At 41.7% G+C, this 24419-nt stretch overlaps 1 protein-coding gene across 7 annotated transcripts in view; it reads left to right on the top strand.

The window, feature by feature from the left end:
• Positions 1-24419, top strand: part of LOC143896978 (ras-related protein Rab-37) — a 175039-nt gene that overhangs the window by 84387 nt on the left and 66233 nt on the right. The window contains exon 1 of one of the 7 annotated variants that reach the window (XM_077405214.1): positions 10960-11237. The exons of 2 other annotated variants lie outside the window; for them this stretch is intronic. The gene's annotated coding sequence lies outside the window, so the exon portion shown is untranslated. 4 more of the 7 variants (XM_077405212.1, XM_077405210.1, XM_077405217.1 and 1 more) reach the window with 4 other exon arrangements.

Genomic DNA, 24419 nt, shown 5'->3' with positions numbered 1-24419 from the left:
CGAATGAGTTTGGTGGAGAAAGAGAGAAGGAGAGTGAACTTATCTTATCCGGCACGTACGACTACCGACTCGAACTGCCGCGCCTTCGTTCGACTACCGGCTCTTTTATTGCCCGACTCTCTCTCTCTCTCTTTCTCGGCTCCTCGCAGTTGACTACAATATGGTGACCGTTCTCTCCTACCGTCGTGTTTCATCTCGCGAGCGAGAGCGACCTACGGATTTCTTCACGACTGCATCTGCGCGAGAACGAGTAGATCTCTTTCACAGAGAGCTCCGCGGTTACTAAATCGGCCACCGCATGCAGACGATTAAAATAAGAAATATCTGATAATACGATTGGAATTAATTAAAAATTTAGTTTAATTCTGTTAACCTACTAGATACTTATATCAAGAACGATATAAAACGAAAGATATATAATTTTCATCTCCAAAAATGTAGCAGAAACATATACCTAGATTTTAATCGCATATTAAGAGCTATTTGTTTAAAATACGTCGAAATTAGTTGTCCTATTAGTTTATTCTATATCTAAAGAATCAACATTTATTTGTGCAATGGCGGAGGAAACAGCAATCCTGTGGCATCTAGAACGACTTACTCAATTATTAGAGTATTTTTTGTGTTTTTACTGGTTGTGAGAGCAGCTAAACATTTTATGTTATAAGAATCTAAACCGAATATGCGTTCATCCAATGATATTTCAACGTGTAATTTCAATGTCGTTTTATTGCAATATTGATTATGTAATAATGATTAAAAAACGCGAATGCGATGTAGCATTTTTTTCAAGTCGCCGAACCATCGCATTAATTGCAGGCACATAGAACTTTGCAACTGTTATATTAATTCTGCTTGGGCGATCATTATTTATTTCGTATTTTCGCGCGACGAATGACCGACGCGGCATGCAGAGAAGAAATTAATTTTTCTCATTGACGCGCGCCGGTAAAGGTTAACAGCGTTCGCTCGTAATTGATTCGACGTTCGTCGATCGCGAATCGACTTTCACTCGAGTGCTTTTCAGCGTCAGATATCGTCACAGTATCGGCATCGGCGAACGAACGAACGAATTGCACGCGCAAGAGAGGGCAATGCCGTATCGGGTAACGCGCCGCGTAGTGTAAAATCTCGCTCGTTATCGTTGTCGCTAAATAACAATAATGCCGATGGAACGTCACGCCCACGAGCGCTTATCTCGTTGAACAAACCGTCGCGCGCGCGTTTGCCTTGGGCAAACTGCCTCTACCATGTCGATAGTGCGGAATAGTAGACAGCAGTATATATAAAGAAACGTTATTACCTCTTCTAACAATTCCCTCCTGTACTCTTCGTAAACCTTTCCTCTATCCGTAATTTCCACACCTACATTTCTACTGCTCGAACAAATGACGGCTTGTAATCGAGGCGCTAATTAGCTAATTAGTGATAATTCTAACTTGCAAACTTCGTAAAAGAAAATGAGAAAACCTTCGATCTCTTTGTGTGAACAGATATATCAATAAAAATAACATAATAATAGGATATGATGAAAAGTAGCAATAATAAAATAAATAATGACCGAGATTAATATATACTATTTTATTTGTCAATATATTATTATTAATATTATTAATATAAGATACACGGAGAGAATTTTTTGTTATATTTTACCCTTAAATTCACTACAAACTTGGGACAACTTGGCAACCAAGGACATTTTAAAACTCGTTTTAAAATATACAAAAGACATTTTACAAACAACGTGATAAAAATTACCAAGCAGATTGGTAAATTTTGAAAAATTATTAAAATTTCCTAGATATATTTCAGTAAAATTAATAAATCATATTTTATATTTTAATATGTAATAGATATTAATATTTTTCATTATGGTGGATATTAATCAGAATAGCTCGTATAAAATTCTTGGTAGTACACGTTGTCCCACAACCACCATGATTTCAGGGTAAATTTTAAGAGAAAATTCTCTCCGTGTAGTAATACTATAACTTGTTAATTGCAAATAGTAGTATTTTAATCAGATCATCGTCAGCATAGTAAACTTCGTATAGCTTCATGGAAGTTTCATTTCGGTATAAAAACACCAATAGAATTAAGAAAGAAAGCTTCGCTACAATTTATATCCATGTCATTTTATCGCTGCGATAAATTAATTTCACAACACTCGCAATGACAAACTAGAACATTACAATAAAGCAACAAAGTGTTTTATTATCCATCATTCGCTCATGTGTGATGTACGACAGATCGAAACGAGATCGAGATAGAGACCGTTCGTTCTCGTGTGAACTCCATCATTCTTAGGCGTGTCTCTCGTAATGGAATTGTGTGCGACAAACGCGATTGATAATAGTCTGGTTGAGTGAATTGTGGAAAAGCGTAACTTATTTATCGCCAATGTCTTGTCCGCGTACTAAGGAGCGTTGCTGGGCGATCGATAAGTTCACGTACTAGAAAATTGCGCGCGGGCACGAACACATATTCCCTCCTCCTACTCCTCCCCCTTATCGACTTGACGCTTTCGTATCCACTCGCATACCCGCGGCGGTATCGTTTCAGCGAAATACTGGCGTTAAACGTTGCGCTTGCAAGCGCAGCCTTTTTCACTGGCTAAGCGTTTTGTTACCAGATAGAGGATACTTGTCATTGACCAGTATATCTCAAGTGTGCGCGCGAACGAAATTGCGATTTTTCTATATTTTCTACGTTCTATCCTCGACATTCATGCTTCTGGATTTCAGTATCAGTTCTGTCGACATTTACTCATATAAATTATAGCTGTCGAACTCTAGTGGTTTCAACGAAGATTATAAAATATCTCAATTTATTACGAAGATCTATTTATTAGAGCTATAGTTACTTTATTACTAGCTCTTCCTTGAATTTCCCTGAGCATTTGATATTAATTTTTTTTTATAAATGTAATAAACGTATTCTGCGATGCGTATGGTGTTTGATTTACGTCTCGTTCGGAATTAAAGTGAAAAATGTTTCTGCCGCGGCTGGGATTCTATATGTCCTCTCCCAGAGCCCGCCACAGTATCGAAGCTACGCCCTGTCAGGATGAGTTCTCTATATACTTTTTTTGCTACCGAACGTGAATTTATTTGACACGCGATGTGCCCGCGAATATATGGGTTACTGCAATTTGAGCGCGACTGCATTAATTTCGTCCAATATCGGCGAAAAACGCGCAATATCAACGTTATGGGTTACGGCTGCCGTGGTCAGCGCGGTCGCGCTCGTTCGCATAATGAATTATTACGCGGTATTATTACCGGCGATGCCCGCGAAAGAGATCTCGAAATAACGTGTTATTGTGACTTGTGACCTCGATCGTGTTCCATCGTGATGCGTTTCGGACGTAGTTTCGCTCATTGCTTGGCTCATCGCCCGATCTCGTTCGATCGCCTCGCCGCGCCGCGCCGTTGCACGTTGTTGCGCCTTTGCAGCTGGATATACATATATGCCGTATGTCAGACCGCTTGTAGACGATATGTCTTCTAACGGCGATAACAAGCCAAGCTTCTAGTACTGAGAACGTGCAACGCGTTCATATTATCACGAGATTAATCCTTTCGTCGCTACGGACGTCTATAGGAGAATTTTTTCTTCATATTTCCGGAAACGTCTATATAGATCTTCGATTACCATTTGTGGTGCTATAGACATCCTATTAAGTCGTCGCATATAAAATATCGATTTTATACTAGCGATTTCTATATAATCCTCGTGGAAACAAAAAGCTAAGTAAAAATGAAAAGATATAATCGAAATAAAGCGTGAAACGAAAATATGTTACGTGACATAGAGGACAAGAAAAGAATTGTAAACGTTATCTATATCTCAATATTATATTGTAACAATTATTAACATTATATGATAAGCGATTTTATATATATGCCATTATTACACACATTACATATTAATATTTATTAAATATGATACTATATTAAAAAATACACTAATATTATTTTATTCATCGCGTATTGTGGGTGGTATGTCTGTTTCCTTTATAAATGATTAACAGAATCTGTGGAGGCTTACAACGATCTCAGAGTTGTGCCACTCGAGGGCGAGCATTGCAAAAGCGATACGTAATTAAGATTTGCCGAGGAACGCGCTCGGTGTAAGCGACCGTAATCGCTTGATTAGGGCAATAATTAGCGGCGTTACTCCGATTACGCGCACGCGGTGGGTGCTCCTATATACTCTTCGATCTGGACCTCTATAAACGGGACAGACACTAGGGGGCACTATCGATGCGGCGCGGTGTAGTGCCGCCGTCGCGGAAAGGGGGTCGGTATCGCGTGACTCCGGGCCCCGGGGAATCCTTCGATCCGGGAACCAATAAAAGGGGAGGCCCCCGACCATATTTAAGGCTAACCGGATTCATTAGAATAAGGAACGAGGGGATCGCACGATCTACTGCGCGCTGTGGCCGTACGTGGCGCGAACCGGAGAAAGGGTCTCGGTTCCCCGCTACTCGGCTCGGGTGCCTACCGGGTGTACTCCTACGCGTGTATTCAGTGGCGTGTTGTGTCAGACATGTTGAACGATGACGGACCCTTCTGAGAAACACTGGACTTCGCTTTTGTCTTTTTTGACGGAAGACAGTTCGGTGAAAAAAATATTACGATAGTCGGGAGAAACAGTTATTGTATGTTAGGAAAATTTAGCGTCAAATCTTTTTCTATTGATTAGCTACGGTTCTTTAATGAAAAAATACTTTAAATATTAAGAAAGAAACATGTCGCATGCCACGAAATATATCGATTCTTTGTACCACAATAATAGTCAGCCATAACAATAGTAATAACAAGTTCAATTATCCGGCATTTAATTCAAATTTTATTTAGATGTTATTCAATTATATTTACTTTGTTTTTGTTATTTGATTAATTTTGTTCATTTTTGCTGTACACGCAGAACGTGCTTCCTATAGAGAAAATATTCAATATAAATGATAAATCAATAATTTTACATATAGTTTAATGCAAAAGAGGGAATAAAAATGCCTCGCACATAATTCTTTTCCGAAATCTCAGTTTATTTATCCCGAGTTTTCTCGGTATAACGCTCTCGAGTATCGATTGCCGGCTAGCTATTTAATTCTTCACTCGTTTCAGAATACCGAAATATATTTGTCATATCCGGTGCGGCGCGGCAATCGTGCTGCGCTATCGTTTATTTAAATGTGAGACATAATACGCGGACACATAATACGATTAAGTCCTTGCGGAATTGATTAAAAGTCGGTCGACCTAAGGCCGACGTATCATACGACGCGTTCGAACGAGACCCGAATCGGGGGAGGCATCCCCCCTGTTCCTCCAATCAGCAACGTGCACGAAAGCGCGGCGTCGTTTCGTATACCAGCCCAGCGTCCTGCTCCTCTGATCTTTCGCCAAGGATTCTATTGTCCTTGGCGATCTTCGCCACGAGCACGTTCTCCCGGTCCGCTTATCCTTCTAACTCGGCGTGTCCTCTCCCTCCTATCGCGTGTCGAGAGAGGCGAATCCTTTCTCCTCTTATTGCCGCGTTCACAGGCTGCCTCTGACTTCTGACCACTCGGTCCCTACGCAGGAGCAGAAATCCTCTCTCGTGATATCCTGGTAAATATTGGCACGTGGTAGCGCGAGGAGCGAGTTCGAAACTGTTCCAAACCCGAGAGAGACCGGTTGGGTTCACGAAGGTCTACTCGGCGGCGCGTGAGTGTGAGTCTCTCTGGGAGGGAGGGGCGAGAAGCACCTGTTATCCTGCGCCAGGAGGACTCCGCGCTCGTCGGGGCTTCCGGATCGATATTGCTCAACCGCGCGCGAAGTTATTAAATACGGCCGAGCTACGCGTGAATCATTTTTTTTGCAGCGTACATCACTGTATCGCTTCTTTTCGAGAATGTTTGAATTAATTGGGATGGAATTCGGAGGATAAAAATTTTGGGCTTTGTCTCCTACGCGTTCCGTTTATTTTCAGCTTATTACTTCTGTAGGTATACTGCGCTTCGTGTTTATGTCATCACGATTGACTAATGAGTTCGACGTCTGGGAATTTAATAATTCATTGTGTGAATACATCTTAATAATTTCTATACGATTATAATTAACTAATAAAATATTATAGACAAGTAAAAAAGTATTTTAAATATCTCACGGAGAGAATCGCATTTGTTGACGAATCAAATATTAAAATTTCAGATTTAAACCATGTATATTGAAAAATCGAATCAATAAATAACAAAAAACATGTGTAGAATCTGCATAGCAAATTTCAAGATTCGCAAAATTTTCAGCAACGTCGCTTTTCACGCGTTTAAGACTGTCAAACCTTCGTTATTTTGCTCGCAATAATTAAGGGTTCTTTGGCGAGTAAGGTTAACGATTCGAGCTGCTAACGAGCAGTCGCGAACAGAACGATTATCATAATCAATGGCGCATAAAGATGGCCGTGAACGGGTGATTTCCTCTTTTGGTATGCATTTTTATAGAAAACCGTTATAAATTATTATTAAATAGATTTTATTACAGTCGATCATTGCTTATTCCAAACAAATCTCCAAGTATTTTCGCTGGAAATAATAATTCTAATTGTCAGCGTTTCGTATTTTGCACTTTTTTAATAAAATAAAATTGTAAAACAATATTAACAACATTAACTGTTACGCGTAAAGGAATTACAAATTAAAAGGATCCTGTTATATTTACAATAAACTTTATTTATGTTATATATAAACAAGAAATAAGGTGACTCTTTTAGAAACTTTGACATATTTATAAAATTCATGTTTGTTTCATTACATTTGCTCGCACATAGAAAATGTGCGAAGAAACGGAGAAAGCTTACATGTACATATATTAAGAACAGCGTGATGAATATCAGGATTAAAAGTCATGTGTATTCATCAGAAGTATTCACAAGTTTTTTTCTTTCCTAATGTTAGCCGTTGTTTGAAGTGCCTTACGGAGGCCACCAGTAACACTCTCCACCCTCGTAAAGCCTGAAACTTCTCTCTTTTTTCCATGGAAAACCGCGGTCCTCAGCGTTGTGCGGTTTTAATGAGTCTCGTGCACATCCAGCTGCTCTCCAGACTCAATGGCGTAACTTTAAGCGGATGTCTCTTGCTTCCTTATAAGGACACCTTTGTGTGTCGCGAAAGCAGTTCTGTCTATTAATTACAGTTACAATAACAGTTTTGTTCATTAATTAAGCCGTCAAATAACAAGTAAACAGTGCCACTTCCAGAAGGTGTCACGGATATCGGACAGATAAGTAACGTGACAACGTGTGTTAACTCTTCCAGTTACATCGTTATATACATATATCTTTTTTTGGCGGGTCTCCCTTTTTTCGTTAATCATCGTCTCTGCAAGTTTTCAATATTTACATGCTCCATGGTAATCTATGTCCCGGGGAAGAGCTCCGACGGCACTGGCAACGAGAACAAAGTAGCTTCGTTAAATGCAAATCGCTTCTGGAAGCGATCCAACAAAGAATATAAAGGACGTATACGAGAGTAAAAGGCATGGCTGGTGATATTTCCGCTTGACAGATTCAGGCGTCGTCTTCGAGACGCGATCATTGACCGATGTTCAGTTTCGCCTGAATTCAGACAGTTTTATATTACCGAGACATATAATATCAAAGTTATGCGCGAGTTAGAGCAAAACTTCCACACATAAACTATCATAACATAATTAAAACATACATTTTTCGCGAAATTATCATATTTAGATGTTTCATTCGAGTTCATTAGTTTTCATTCGTTCTTACCGTGCGCCATTTATTCGACATATGTCCGTCTACACAGGCTTTAAATGAAATAGACAGCGACAGAGAGAGATATAGGCGCGGTGTAGAAGATGAACATGGGGTCCATGGGGATGGCATAAGCGCCGGCGCCTACGCGTCGATTCAGTCGATAAACATCGAGTCGAGCCATCCCTTCGTTCGCTGTAAAGCCCAATGATGTAAAACGCAACAGGGGTGACGCGGAACCCATACGTCATAAAGGCTGAATGACGATGAATTCGTGAATGGAGGGTATCCTTTAACCGCAATGAGGTCACTATCGTGAGATGTCGCGGAAACATGTCAGATAGACAATTTGATTAAAAAAAAAACCTATTATATTAACCCCTTAACGCGCACAAGCTTTTGCCACAAAATGTCGCAAGAGAATCTTTTTTTTATTCATTGAAATTAATAATTTAATATAATAACGCATAATAACTTTACTTTTAGGGATAAAAAAAAGGACAAATATTAAGTCAAAAACAATATTTTAAAAATTAATTCTATAATAATGCACTCATAAAATATTGTATGTCTTTTTACTGAACGTATCTGACGAGACGTCCGTCTATATTCATCAGATACGAATACATAAATAACTTTAGTAATTATTTTTTTTTATACCCGAATTAACACGGGCGTGTGAATCATGATAATATAAAATAAAGCGCTGCTCGAGTTAACTCGGACTTGCGCAATTCTGCCAGTACCGCTTGTCCAAATTAATTCGGGCTTGCGCGTTAATGATAATAATATATTATATAAAAATTATTGAATTCTGAGGAATAATCTTACTTTAAAAGGAATTATTGCTGAATTACATAAGTAATCAAGTCAAATTAGACGGATCAATCGCAAGCTTTCTTCTCCTCTGTATGTATCGGGAGAGTTCTCTTTTTTTTCAGTGTAAAGGTCGTGGCTGGTAGCTCTTCTCCCTAGCCAACTCTCCGGTCATAAGAAGACGCGCCAAAGTGCGTCTCGATGTGCCACACAAGGCGATTTCCTAGTTTTCGACTTGTCCGAAATTGGGATATCTATTTGACCATGGTGGAATAAATATTTGTTCATGCGCATATATTTTTAACAGCCAATGAGAAATTGATGCCAGATACCTCCATCTTGCCGTGATTGTTTGAATTCGGCGTTATGTCATTATAGTGTTTTATTTAAAAATGGCTGCGTCTGGTTAAGGCCATTACACGTAACAAAGTTTTAGTTTTGATCGTAAGGCCGTAAGAAAATAGACCAATCACAATCGATTATTCTTCTCGCGCTCGAAGAGGTAAGGCCGTAAGAAAATAGACCAATCACAATCGATTATTCTTCTCGCGCTCGAAGAATAATCGACTGTGATTGGTCTAATTTTCTTACGGCCTTACGATTATGACTAAAACTTTGTTACGTGCAATGGCCTTTACGATTTTTTATTGGTCCCGTCATATGTTTCAGCCAAGTTAGTGAGAGTGAGACAAGCTGTAAGTGGGAATGAGACAATGCTATCATGGTCGCCATATGCTTCAGCCAAGAAGTTAGTGGGAGTGAGACAAAGCTATATAACGGTGTCCTAACTCTTATTGTAGGAACTCTACATCTGGTATCTGCGCAGAACCGTACGAAATTCATCTCGAGTATGAGCACACCTGTATTCTACCATCATGTATTTGACACATGGTTCCATTTCATATAGTTTTTTTTTTTTAACAGGATGCGCCTCAGAGGTGCATGACGAGGAGCAAGATGAGTAGAGGGGGTACGAGGGAAAGAGATAATCAGAGAGAGAGAAAGAGAGAGAAATAGATGCGAGGGTATATAAAGCGACGCACGAGTCATTTTCGTTTTGCTGGTGGGATTCCTCGTTGGCGATGCACACCGCCAACGAGGAAAACTACCAGTTCAAAACTAATCTCGCTGTCCTTTCGGTACGGCGTGTAGAGGAAGTTACTTATAATCGGTGGTGGAATGTCATAAGTAATCAAGTCAAAAAATCGATAGTGTACAGTTGAAGAACTTATTTCCAAAATGTTTTAAGTCTTTATCTTTAAAAAAAGAAATTTATAATTTTGACGTCAATTATAATACCTACTCTATATAACTTTGTGAAATAAAATTTAAAAATTTTTCAAAAATTTGGATCTAGAACAATTAGAATGTAAGCTTTTCGATTGTCAATATCGTGACATTATTTATAATTTCGACTGAAAATCCGAGATACATATTTACAACACCTTCGAAATCGTTTGTTTCTGTTTTTTTCTTCTTTCTAATTGAAAGTACGATGCAATTTGAATTGGAAAAGAAAATAGAATGACCGCGATTTCTAATATCCTTAATCGTTCGCGAGACAATTGGCAAGTTCTCAGGCTCACGCCAAAAGTGGCACGGCATCGCGGTGGTCGGAATGTAGGACGTCCTAAGTCTATATGGTAACGCGAACATTGTCCTTTTTCTTTCTGTTTCGGGACCGTAACGTTTGCCGTGAGTTTCATCCAGGATTCCAAGCGTGTCCGTCGAGTAAACCGAGCAATTTAGCTCACCGCGGCGAGCATAATTACGTGCAGAATTACCTGTACCAGTTCTTTTACATATATTACAGCAAAAAACGCTTTTTCTCCTCGATATTTACTTTAAACCGTTTACTGGTCAATTTTTCGATCGGCGTTATATTTTGGATTTCTGGAGTAATAAACCCTATCTCCAAAAGGGATTCATCTGAGATTAGTTCATTTGATCGTGCATTTGATATCATGAATGAAGCTTATATTTAACTATAGAACGATATATGTTCAAAATGCAGCATTTTCTATATAATAAATATATACATATTGCATTTAGATTGAAGACATTAAATTTTTTGAGCAATATTACACTACCGTTTCACGAAAATCTAAAATATCAGAAGAGTGAGACAACATTTTTCGAAGCTTTCACAAGACGAATTTCCAAAATTAGTTGCGTCTAAAGTGTACATATAAAAGCTAAATTGCTTCGCATTACGGTGGGTGCGTCGTCGTCACCTCGCCCGGTCTTCCTGCAATCCGGAAATTAGTTGTTAGTCGCTAACGACGGTTAAAGAGGGGGGGGGGGGTTAACGAGGGAATTTACGCGAGTTTCCCTACGCAGAAGCGACGACGGAACCGGGAGGCAAGCAACAACGCCGATGCGGGACCGAAATAACTGAGATTTATTTCGCGAGGGGTTCGGAACCGTTTGGCGCTAAACCCCGTTAAATGGTGCCCACGCATACATGAACACGCACTCGTGGCGGACGCCTTAACGTCGCATATCTTCACGCTCTCAGTGCAACGCCATAGGCTTGATTTATCGTGCGGCTTGAAAGTCACCGTAGCTTCATACTTCTCCAATCGAAAGACTAACTACGGAAAGGAATTTATTACGATGTGGATTGTGGATGTCTCGGCGGAAAATGTGGAGAACGCATGCAGGTATCGTTTCAACATTTTTTGTTCAATAATAGAGATTTTTTAAACAAATTTCCACTTTTAACGCGAACGGTATCCACCGTTTTCTGTGCTCATTTCGACCAAAAAATTGCGATTCGGACGATCGGCGCGAGACGCGGAGAGTTAATCGAATTTTTCGGGAAACATCCCGCGGTTGCACGCGAGTGCCCGTGAATCACGAAGCACTCGAGATTGCGAATTGTGGGCGTCCGGGGGATCGAGGGAAGGCTCCGTGAAAGGGCCCGCGCGCGGTTGGAGTGGGACGACGTGTGGGACGGCACCGTGGTACCTGCGAAGGTGGTACGGGGGCCAACAGTTAGCGCCAGACGGTCAAAAACTCGCCGGACCGGCTGCCACCGCGCGGGTCTCTCCTCTTTTTCTGCTCGTCGCTCGTCCTTTTGCGCCGCGCGAGCTCGGCGTTATATATCGGAAACGCTCATTCATCCCGTCTTACTTTCCAACGTGCACCCTTGGAGAAGGCGCGATCGCGAACTAAAAACTATTGCTTGAGTCCTGTCGACTTCAAGATATATCGAAGTTGTTTCTGTCATTATTATCGTACACGCGACAAGCGAATTATTGTTATTGTTTGTCGACAAATTTCTCTCATATATCGGGTTTACGATTAACTAAATTACAAGTAAATGTACGGATTTTAATTCTCGTAGCCTCGGGCATCATCAGCGTCCGATATTATGAATAAATCAATGGAATATTACTCTCACATATATCGTTAATTACTCTCTATGTTAAAGATGTGCACATGGTTATACGAATCATATTAATTATCATATGATTAATATTGATAATATGAATGTGCATATTGCTGTGCAAAATTAAGATTATACTATAATCTTGCTGTGCAAAATTAAGATTATTATAGTATAATCTTAATTTTGCACAGCAATATGCACATCCATATTATCAATATTAATCATATGATAATTAATATGATTCGTATAACCATGTGCACATCTTTAACATAGAGAGTAATTAACGATATATGAACACGGAACCATGGAAGTAGACCTTGAACTAAATTAATTAACGCTAACGCTAAATGTGGTTATTCTTTGCTTGGTAATACATTTTTTTATATAAAGTAAGTAAATTAAGAAGTAAAGTGAAGTAAAAGAAAGACAGACCTAACGCACATTTAGCGCTAAAAATTAGACAATGAAAATACGAGTTCAAGTTTCTTCAGTTTTTTGTCGGATTAATTTCGGCGAGTATGCGGAGTCCTAAAATGAAAGGATGCAAAAGGCATCCTCGCGGTGACATTGTAACCGACCGAAAAGAGCCCTCTTTGTGTTTATGGAGCCGATACGGGGAGGGAGCCCGGGGAGAAAAAAGCGAGAGAAAGATGGAATGGGATGGAAAGAGTGGGACGAAGCGACAGGAAGAGCTAGGCTCCCTTTCCTCTCATGATTCTCCCCGAATTTGCATGCGAGGCCGTTTTGGACCGGTCGAGATATCGATTCGCAGGTGGCTGCCAGGAGGATCGCTTACATGGCTTACAATACGATTTATTACGGGGGACCACCTGCTCGTAGAAATCTCAATCGCGCTGCCTGAACGCCGCCATTGCCGGCCAATGACGGATGCGCTTCCTTTCCGCTTCCCACGGATCTTCATTAAGACCTCTCCTTGATCTTCGCGCGTCTTGCGAAACCAGCTCCTCTGGATCGTACGCGCGCGATCCTTTGTTTCTGTTTTCAGAAAGTGCACACCTGGGTGTCGATCTAGAATTTCTTTAAATTGGCGCATCCTCCGTTATATATCGCTCGATAGTTTTTTCGAACAATTTTCAATGTATTTGAGTCAACTGTATAGAAGAAAACAAACAACGTATTAAGTATTGTGCAGTTATCTCGCACTGAACATAGTAACGACGATATAATATCGTATTTCAACGGGTGGGACCTGAGAAGGAAGCTCCGATCTCTCTCTCTATGGTTAGGCACGCTACGCGGCAATATCATTTTCAGGACTTTATAGTTATTGGACTTTTTAGAGGGAACAGGATTTATTTTCGAAGTTCAACAGTGACAGTTGTTCCTAATGCTCAATTTGACCGAGCATTGTAATGATCAAGCGTCTTCCACCAAGCAGTAAAGATCTTATCTTTCTTGGCTGATCGAAGCATATGCACAAAATGTATGACAAAACGGTTTTACTTTGAAGACTCAGTGATTGAAAATACTAATCGTAAGTTCTTTGCACTAAAATGTAAAAGGACGTAAAAGACGCTCGCAGCGTGTATTTCCATCGAATTATCCATCCGTAATTGTAACTTTTGCACTGTAACAAACTCAGCAGCATCTCGTATATCAAGCGTATCTTTGCGAGCTACTTCGATCTGCAGAAAATCGAGCGAATCTTCGAATCGATGAAAAAGGAAATATTTTCTCGAAGAGGTTTCGAGAAGAGGAGGTGGCGGACAGGTTGACGAAGCGAGTAACCGGTACATCAGCGTGGACTTGCAGGGCAGGGCGGTATCGTCGAACGTCAGGAGGCCGCGACCAATTTCTTTTTTTTTTTTTCACGTCGCATCGAACGCAGACACGGACAAATCGATATCGCTACTCAGCATGGTGCAGCGAGTTTCGCGTTTTCCTACTGCGGTCGACCGACCCCGCGTTCGCTCTCGGGGTCACTGACACCCCGACGACGCCAACGGCCGTTTGATAAAATTGCAGCCGCCGCCGGAAATCTCGTCGTCGGCTGCACTGCACGGGCACGGCCACGTCAAAAATACCGTAAACCGATACCGCGGGCCGGTCGTGCTTCGGTCTCGAAGCCGCGTTTCCGCTCCCTCGAGCGTCGACCTCTCCCAACGTTCGCAAATTTCCGCGAGTACGACGCGCACTTTTTTTACGCGCGATGATCGCGATTGTCGAGTCGAATAACCGTTTTGCTCATCCGCGTTCATTCACTCGTTCATTATTCGTGGTGCGAACCGTCGTTGAAATAGGTCGCGAATCGCGCACGCTGCGAATTTCTTTGTCGATGAGTATATCGATCGCGGTGGCGATATATGCGCTTTTTTAGTATGTCGTCGGGAATTATTTTCCATTTCCAGCGAGATACAGCTCGGACAGACGTTACGGGCGACAGAGCGACGTTCGTGAAAACAAAACCGTTGAAGTTGAAACAGATCTTGGATGAACGGAAGTCCGCGCGTAATATTTCTAGTTTCGTATTAATTTTTCACCACAATGTTTTGTATTAGAAAACATTGCTTCAAATTTCAATCACTCGTTTATTTCTCTTTATAGCGACACTGGATGCAACAACTTTAATTGGATATAAAGTTAACGTACGTGATATCTTAATATAGTGTTTTAATCAGACGTTTACTGATCCCATCTATAAATTTTGAACACTATCCTTTCTAATCTAATTAGTTTTTCAGAAAGATATAGGACGGATAAATGAGGAATATTTAACAATAATAGTATATTTTCCAATCTCGCAAGAATATATGTATAATACTCTTGATGCATCTCTACGCCATTTTGCTACATTTTTTATTTACTGCTTTAATTTATAGGTGCTCCAGTCTTAAATTTCCATATATTACATCTTTCGGTTTATACATCTTAACTTTTCAGCTTACACATGACGTTCATTTCGTTTAAATGCAATTTACACGTACTCCTACATCTCATTTAATTTTTATCACGCTTTTAGGCATAATTAGCTACGTCTTATACGTAAATTAGAGAGAAACCACGTCGCTACCACCTACCACATATCGCGTTTAGATCGCTGATAAGCGTGGTCCTCGCCCTTGGCGGAATATTGTTCGATCGCGGAACGCTTCGCGATGCAACGAGAAGGGGGGGAGGAGGAGAATTGTGGACGGCCGACCTTAATCAGCCATCCGTAGCCCGTAGGACCTAGTCGATCGTATGAATAAGCTCCGAACGACTTCTTGTCGCTCCTGCGATCTTGCTCTAGCACAGGCTCTCTCCTCGTTTCTACCGTGTAACACGGTAGAGAGAGCGTGACTCTCTCCCGCGTGGCAGCACCGGTTTGGTCTTAACGATCCCACGAGGAGGAGGTCGCCCGCTCGCGCTCCTTTCCAGCTCCGCTTCCTTCTTCCCTACACCGGAGTAGACCTCCATCATTGCCACGTCGGACGTGTTCTCTAGCACGTAACGGCGTGCATGCGACGTTACGGTACGCCCGTCGTACGTCTCCATCGAATCCGGCCATCACATCCGCATCAGGCTGTCTTATCTAAATGACATAACACGGTATATGTGAGTTCAGACTCGCGATGTTATGAAAAACGACGAAATCTCTACGTTAGATCGCGTGACGTTAAATAACGGCGATAAACGATATGAGGTACACCTGGCCTGCCTTTTGCTAGAGCAGCGAAAAATTGAACTCCCCGATCGCTATGTTATAGTAAAAGCGCGGCGTGAAATCAGTAAATGTATACGCTTACTGGTCAATGTATATATATTTACATATCGATTTCTATCCCGGTTTCCGGACATCCAGCAGAGCTCTGTTCTCTCTCCCTCCCTCTTCCTTTTTCCCTCTCTCTTCCTCCCATATGTATGTACATGTATGTGTATACGTGTGTGTATGTGTTTGGCGCGCATGCACTTCGCGGTTACAGTTGGTAACGAGGAGGTAACTCGCCTCGATGACGGGACGGCCCCGCGCTCTTTTGCCTGAGCGACGATGTAATTTTCTCTCTCGGCTATTTCTCTCGGCGCGGCGTTCGCGCGACGGCTTGGCCCGCGTTATGTTCGCCTGGTACCATGGGCAGCCGGACGCAGACGTGCAAGATGGCACGCCCAGCTGTCGCCACGCAGACGCCGTCGACGCTTGGCAGCCGCCACGGCAACAGGATCGCATATGCCGACCATGGTGTCTCATCGCGGTGTTCCCGCGATCACGCACGGCCTTGCTATCGCGAGTGACGCCGCTAGCGCTCGCATGGCCAAGCTAATAATAGTGATAATGCCGCCGCGCGCGAGCTCGCGCAGCGCCGAGCGATACCGCGCCTTCGTAGCGCTGCGGGTCTTGCGATCGCGCGACTCGCGACGAGACCGTATCAGAATCGAGCCTCGCTTGCGGAAAATCGATTTTCGCGCTATAGCATGATCGCCGTGCGATTCCAATTTGATTAGTTCAAAACCAGTTTTTCGGATTATCGGGGATCGCTGTGGATTCTAGAAAGGCAACTGCGTTTAGGAGGAAAAGTATCTGGTGTAGTATATAATACATAAGAAAACTAAGGCTGTTTCGAGAGTTTTATTTTTACGATGCAGATAAGAAATGAGTGCTAATCGTAAGGATTAACTACGCTCATACCAAATATGTAATTTGAACACTAAAACTACTGACGATTAATTTCTTCTACTTAAGTATATTATGTCTTTGGAAAACGGGATGGGAAAAAGTAAATTGTTTAATTTAATCATTTATATATTGCAAAAAAATTCAAGGAAAAGCTCAGAAAATGCACTGTTATAAATTTCAGTAACTAAAAGGAGTTACAAACCAGTCATTGTGTGTGACTTTGATAGTTCTAGCGTTAAAGAGATCATTACTACAAGAGTGCACTACTACACAGAAGATTTTTTTTCTTTAGTCTCTACGTACGTTAGTTTTTATTTAAAAAATGTAGATGTAGACTTTGGTTATTTAAAAATGCATGTGACAAATTTGTTATTTGAAGAAGCAAGTTGGATCGTTAGGATCTATATATATTACAGATTCTTGCCAGCACTACGTAAATCTTTGAAAACTTTTGTGATTATACGTTAATTAATGAATGATAGAAATTATCGGGCTAGACATTTCTTTATTTTTTTTGAATGCGCGATACGTTTTCTATATACCTCCCGAGATTATTTTAGCACAGCCAATTATGTATTCTTATATTTTACCTATTTCTTTATTGGAGATATATTTGATATTATATAAACGTCTCTTTATATATTATTTTATTCGGAAATTTATAAATGCAACACATTTATACGAGATTTTTTAATTATTCTTAACGATTTTTTTATATTAAGTATATATGATGACAGTTTTATTCATACTGTATATGTACAGTAAATAAGTGAATCTGAGCACGCTTGACGCCATTTAAAGCCCAATATTTTATCTGACAGAAATGGCGAAGAAAGGAGGATAGGAAAGGATCAAGTATTGCATTCAAATAAGAAAAGCAATGCGGAAAAATATGCAGTCGTACTAAAAAGTATCTCGCTCGCCAATCACGACTTCGAACTCTTCTTCGAGAGTCTCTATCTATAGAATTTCGGTTAAATCGTTAAATCTATCGCTCAATTGCGTTGTCTCCGCACTTATGCTAATTGGAAAGCTTCCATCGCGAGCTTTTTTTGGTCTTCCCTCTGCGCATTCGACCGTTCGATTTTTCCTTTGTTCGCGGTCTTGACGATTCCTCGGCTGCGCTGTTCCCCCCTTTCGGCGCACAAAACGCCACTCTCCGTGGACCTCGACGTCACGTCGCCGCCACTCGCGCGGTCGTACAATTTACATCTCTGTGACATGCATATTTTTGCGATATGTAAATCGTTTCTTTCCGTTGTTGCCGCTGTAGCAGCGGCGTTGTACCACACCGGCGGATTTGCATAATTGAGACGACGGACGGACAAATCTGCGACTCTCCTCGGAGATTTCACGTGTCGACGCGTCTCTTCCTTTCGGCGCGACCAAAGCTCGAAGATGCGCGAGATAAATAAAAGAGAAGAGTGCGATGAAAATTTAATACATGCAGAGAGACTGCGAAAATAAAACTTCGCCATCATTAGGTATAGAGGGAAAAAGAGAGATAGTGTTGCTTTTATTTAAATTTTACGATATTTGTAGTGCAGCATTAAGCAGGATAAAAGATACGATCGCAGATTTGATTTAATAAATCGCGTATGTACTTCGGTTACAGGTATGTATCGAAGACATATATTATATCTTCAAAAGGGTCGCGAATAAGTCTCGCGAGCGGATTGTTAATGACTTGCAGATCACAATTTATCGCCAGTATACTGACCGATGCGAATATATATTTTAATTTTGATTTATTATATTTATTTTCTAGCAGCTTATTTGTGTTTAACGAAAGACTGTGCTTGTTCGTTACAGCTTGGAGACATACAAGCTGTACATCAATTTTGCTGCTTATAGATGCGCAGTTGCGAGCGGCTCGCGAATCGAGATATGTATCTTATTAATCTTTCACGAGTTTCCGTCTAAGCTGCAAATTTTTCGTTTTTCAGTTATTTCCTCCGCAGTATCGCGGAATAAAAAATTAGGTGGTTGTGCGCATTTCGATGCGATCGTAGATCGTCGGCGTTTGCCGAGATCGGTGGCATCCCGTTTGTCCGCTCGCCTGCCTGCCTGCAGTGTTTGCATCATGCAATCGTTGCGCAGCTGTGCGTCTGCATAATGTATCTGCCGAGTTGCGTAACGTAACATCGACGTCGTTGTCGCGAGAGTGAGGAACGCGCCGTGTCGAACGGCGATTGGGAGGAATGGCCGAAAATGGCGGGCGTGCCGTCGTTGAATTCTAGAAACTACGGGCTCGGCCCTCGTTTCTACCACCGCCGATTGGCCGATTCGTCCTTGGTCCTCGCAGGGGGTCGAAAGCGTTTTCTGCCGTGCCGGAGAAGCGTCGCCATCCTGTGGCGAGCCTCCAAAGCACAGAAAGCCCCGCGCAAGCAAATTATTCGTCAAACCCACCCTCCGCGGCTGACTCACCACCCTCCTCCTCGGGCTACCCCTATTTCGGGGCTGAGGGGTTGGTAATTTCTGGCAAGAGCGCGATTTTATCGGCCGCGAGTACGTAAGGGTTGACTTGCGAAAAAGCTCGCGGGGGATGACGATGGCTCTGCTTGTCTCTCGAAGGGGCATTTAATTTATAAAGTCAATATAAATTTGTAAAACTAAATATATTTTTCCATTTTACGAGTTTTCCATTCTGCTTGAATAAAAAAACGCTTGAAAAGTATTTCGTCTCGACTAGGCCCAATTTCACGTGAATCTGAGATTATTTATTTCTTTGTCGTCTACTTTTTAATAGTGCAAAAATATAACCGTAGAATTCACTACGGTTTTTGCAATGGAAATTTATAAATAATTGAAACCAATTTTTATATTTACAATGTCTTTTCTCTGTTTTACACCGTATCGATATTGTCTGATAATGGTTTTTAAAAATGTTTCGCAAATTCTATCGAGATCTGAAGAACTCCCTAAATAATAATGAAGATAAAACTACAGGCTACTTGTCTGACTCTAAGATAGCTTTGGAAAACTACAGGATGGTTAGTCTCATCAGTAGCTATATACATAATTCATGATGAAACGGTATTAAATTAACGCGGGATGTTCGCAGTCGTTCGTAAGTTTGATCCATGCGAATCAATGCACTCGGAAAAATGCAAATATTTTTCCTATTTTTTTAAGAAAAAATTATAAGCTTTATTTAGTAAATAATTAAAAAATAGGATTAATTGCTAAATTATTTTCGTGAAACGCTTATTTTCTTTAAGTGTTAAATTTTCTTGCTAGATTATTTATCTTTCTCTCTTGTTATTAGTCACATTATGAAATTTTATTTATAGGTGCCATTGTGTTCGACAAAGAAGCAAATAGCTCAATTTATATGGATAGAAATAAAAAAAGAAAGATTTGCGGAAAATAATGATCTATCGAAAAAGCTCTATGTCACGATAAGAGTGCTATCAACAAGTGAATTTACTTTTTGGCATTCTCTTTACTCTTGATTGCATCATCATATTGCCAAGAATCGATCTTCTAGGTCTGTTTCTTTTAATTATGTTTTCCGCACTTGTTATTTCTTCTTCAATTCTCCGGAAAAAAATTTAATTTAAATAAAGAAAAAACTAACTTTTCGATTTTCAATTGGATCTCAATACATCTCGCGTATTCTATTATATGCAAGTTTGGATCACGCGGAATTGTCATATACATATGTCGAACGTACGCGTCTGACCACGTGCGCGCACGCATTCGGTGACGCAACATGTACACGGTGACGTAACGGTGGTCGCGCGTGTAAGAGAGAGACAGAAAACGAAAGGAAAGAGAGGAGACGTGCGCGATATCGAGTCGAGGTAACGAGTAACGAGTCGACAACAACGGAGCACAACGACGATGACGCTGCGGGCTGCGCTTGCGTGCGCCCTCGTTTCTCTCCTTTTAATGCACACAAGTAAACACGCATCAGGGATCGCGCGCGAGCGCGAGCGTGTTCTCATCGTCTTTCACGCTCCTTGCACTCCGCGGGGATAACGTCTCCCGTCTCGCGGAAACTCACATCGCCCTCGCGTTACGCGGCCCGTATACACGTATACACACAATCGTCGCGCTCCACCTCATTCCGTTGCGCTGCCGGCCGTCAGACAGCTGCGCGACGACCGTGACTGCCGCGAGTGTGCGTCGGTCAGACCTGTGTGTTGTCACGTGACAACGACGAACACCGTCGCGACGAGACTTGCCCCTAAGTCTCAAAGGGTGGAGGAAATCACCCTTGTCCTCCTGGGGTGTCGCGAACCATCGCGCCGACGTGACACCGTGCACCGTGTTCAATCACTCGGGTCCTCGGGATGAGATTTTATTCGGCCGAGGGCAGCGGGACGATGTAAATACGCGGCGAGATCGATAAGGGAACACGAGGGAGCGCGGAGACTCCCGTATTTCGTTTGCCGTTCGTCGGTCGTTCATGGGAAAAGTGGGTCGACCTACCGCACGTTGGTTGGCAGGTGAGTGTCTCTCTCCGTTGTTACGTCACCGCCACGTTATCGGCCAGAACGGAGTAGCGTTATCGCGGGGAAGTGACGCGGGTGAAGCGAGGCTCTCTCGGTTAAGCCCGAGCGCAGGCTCTCCGGTGAGAGGAGAGACTCTCTATTCTCGTAGGTGTGTCAACGTGCGATTTCCAATTGGGAGGTACATACGTGCGCGTTGCCGCAGCGAATTCCGACAGCGCGCGCCAGTAGGAGCGCGATCCACCAGAGGTAGGGTCAATTAGGATAATTACAGAATGACTGAAGCATGTGACGTCATTCTTCGCGTTTCTCCCATTGAGCTTCTTGGTGCGCCCTCCTTGCTCTCCGTGCGATAAGCAGCTGTCACTTTTGACGATTTTAAGGCCCTTGCACAATGCTAGGCAATAGGCAATAGGAACAGGAAATAACCAAAAAATCGTTAATTACAACCTAAAAAATTCGAATATTATGATTGGTTATGGCATCAGGCAATTTTAGGCACATAATTTCCAACGTGACGGAAACTCTGTGTCTATTGCCTGTGTCACCACTGTTTATTCTGAATTTATACATGATTTCTTATTTCTATTCCCTGTTTCTATTGCCTGTTGCCTGGCATTCTGCAAGGGGCTTTATGTCACACGTGCGTGGAAAGTGGCCCATTCCGCGCGCGACGCGCGCGTGATAGACCACTTTCCACGCACTTGTATATTAATATAAAATAGGGTGTGTAACACGTGCGTGAATTTTCGTCTTTCCGCACTTGTTACACAAATAACTATTACGCTCTCTTCTTTCTCGTCGCTGAGAGATATTCCGGTGTCGCGAACGAACGATTATCCCGAATGACGTTACATCGCGCACGAGTGAGCTTATGCTGTAAATGCGAATACATATATATATATATATCTCTGTGATCGATGTCATCAGGCGTATAAGAATCGGCGCACAGTTGATGGTATCCGATAGCGACTTCGGGGTAATTCCTTGACAGAAATATCCGGCGAAGAGATGCATTCCGCGCGATAGCGTTAGTTCAGGCGAGATTTAATCTTCGGCTGTGTTTGCCCCGCAATGCTATCGTGTGCACGCACGTAATACTGGAAATAGAAGTTCGTAATGTTAATACGCGACCTTGGCTTCGCTGCTGTCGATGGAACGGCACGCATAGGGACGGACGTAGACTTTCGTAATGGCATTTAATCAATATCGAAGCGCTGTTTCAAAGTCACCGCCTATGCTCACGCGGTATACATCTCCTGGCAATAATGTAGAAATAACGAAGGTCGAGCGAGCTTAATTTATGATATTTAATATATGTAACTTTTTATATTTGATTTAATATTCTATAGCTTAACGTACGTTTTTAGGCAATTTTTATTTTCTCGTTCTGATGCTTTTAATTGGACGTATATTGAAGTTGTCCAAGTCATTATATTGCCACCCATAAAAATAGAGGACAAAAGGAAGCAACAAAACAAGAAAGTATATCACACGTTACCTTTTGTAATTGTGGTAGTTTCCGATAACGCGCATGTGCAGCGAAAAGTGTAACAAGTAGTTGAGCATTCATAACTGCAGCTCAGGCGCTTGACCGAGTTTCCGTTCGTTACAACGTAGTTTTATTTCTCTCGATTTGAATTTAAAATAAATAAAAAATTACATGGATAAAATTAGTGCAATAAAATTAATGCGTTGAAGCCTCTTTGAGATGCATGTAAATACCGGAAAGTGATCTTCGCTCGTGACGATCACATCGTAGCGATTCCGATTACCTACTTCCTGGCTGCGCCAATCGCAGTTCTAAAGACGATCGATCGCAGAGAAATCTCCCTACGGGCTGGTAACCGGACTGCATAGTCTCGGCATAGCGCATAGATAGAGGAACGTGAAATAATTTATTACACCGGCAGAGAATCTGTAGTTAAAAGCCGCGATTCACGGTCGTATTGCAGATGCAGATTAGAAAGCGCCGGTCGCGGGTGCGCTGCGCCGAGGTCGTAGACGTGACTTCGAAATGACGACAACAATAGGACTCGATGCGATCTCTCGTTCCCAGAGATGTTACACGCCGTCGTTAATTTCGTACCCCCGATCGCGATAACCTACACGACACACACGTGGCGAATCGTACCCGTGGATAAATCAATATCTGAGACGCCATGACGTCACGACCACGATCGTGCGTCGAAGAAAGAATCTCCGAGATATTTGGACAAGCGGTCATTGTGCAATCATTTAACGCGACGATCAATAAACTGACCTAGTAATTTGCGTCGCGCGACAATTTCGCGACGCGTGTAAACATAATGAAAACGCGGCACGGACTCGTAAAACAAACGAGAGGGGCAGCGATGTAGGTGGAGAACATATACGAAGCCGTGGCTAAATATAGAGAGAACTTTTATGGTGCGCGCGAGGACCCGAATGATCCGCCGGACCCCGATGGCCTTTACTCGATCGGAGGCTCGCGCTCATTAAGACCAGCGCGAGCGTCGTGCAATCAAATTCTCGACGTGATTTCGTAGCGCGAGATACGGAATCGCCGGTGCGATTCCGCGAAACCGGAGTGTACGGTTAGTATTTATGCGTGGCGTTTTTGCCAACGCGGAAATTGATTGAGGAAATACGAGATCTGCTCTGGAGATCATTTTATCAAATGTTACCAAAAATATCGAAACATTTATACGTAGCGTTTAACTGTTTAGGAGGAATCTAAGAGAGTTTGAAATTTTTTTAGTTTTTATAACAATGATTTTTTCCATAAATAGTTCTATACCTTTAATTAGGTTAAAGGATTACGGTGTACTATAGATTAAACGTGATATTTTTAAAAAACTTCTGAAGTTCTCTTGGATCACTTAACACATTCTTTTGCGCGAACTTTAATAAATATTTCAATATATGTATTCTCCGATATTTTCTTAGGACATAAAATGGATAATAAAAATATTGTACTTGTTGGTGAACCATATTTACTAAAATTGTTAAATATATGAAGCATTTGGTTTCTTCGATCGCTGTGTGTTGATTGAGTAAACACTTAATCAACAATCCAATTCAATGAAATCCATCTTGCGTTAAGCGCCTTTACAAATTGATAACTTTATCGATTAAGATAATGACATCCTTTGTTTTTCGAGCATACTGATTCTAGTAATGTTTCCGACCATGAGTATACGTTTCGCTCGACTGGCCGTGAAAATCGGAGAAGAAACCAGGAGACCGAGAAAGCGTACCGAGGATTGACTTCAAGGACAAATAATTTCCCTAGAAACTCAACGAAGCATTCTATTGGAAGAGACACTTTTTGTTCTGATCTTAGTTGCTCCGCATTTTTGAGAAAAAGGATTTAAAAAGAGAATTTATTTAAAAAATATCG

The sequence above is a fragment of the Temnothorax americanus genome, unplaced genomic scaffold (assembly GCF_048541705.1).
Source record: "Temnothorax americanus isolate GAGA-0224 unplaced genomic scaffold, ASM4854170v1 Scaffold2, whole genome shotgun sequence".
Taxonomy (NCBI): Eukaryota; Metazoa; Arthropoda; class Insecta; order Hymenoptera; family Formicidae; genus Temnothorax; species Temnothorax americanus.
This window is presented reverse-complemented; position numbering and strand designations above follow the sequence as displayed.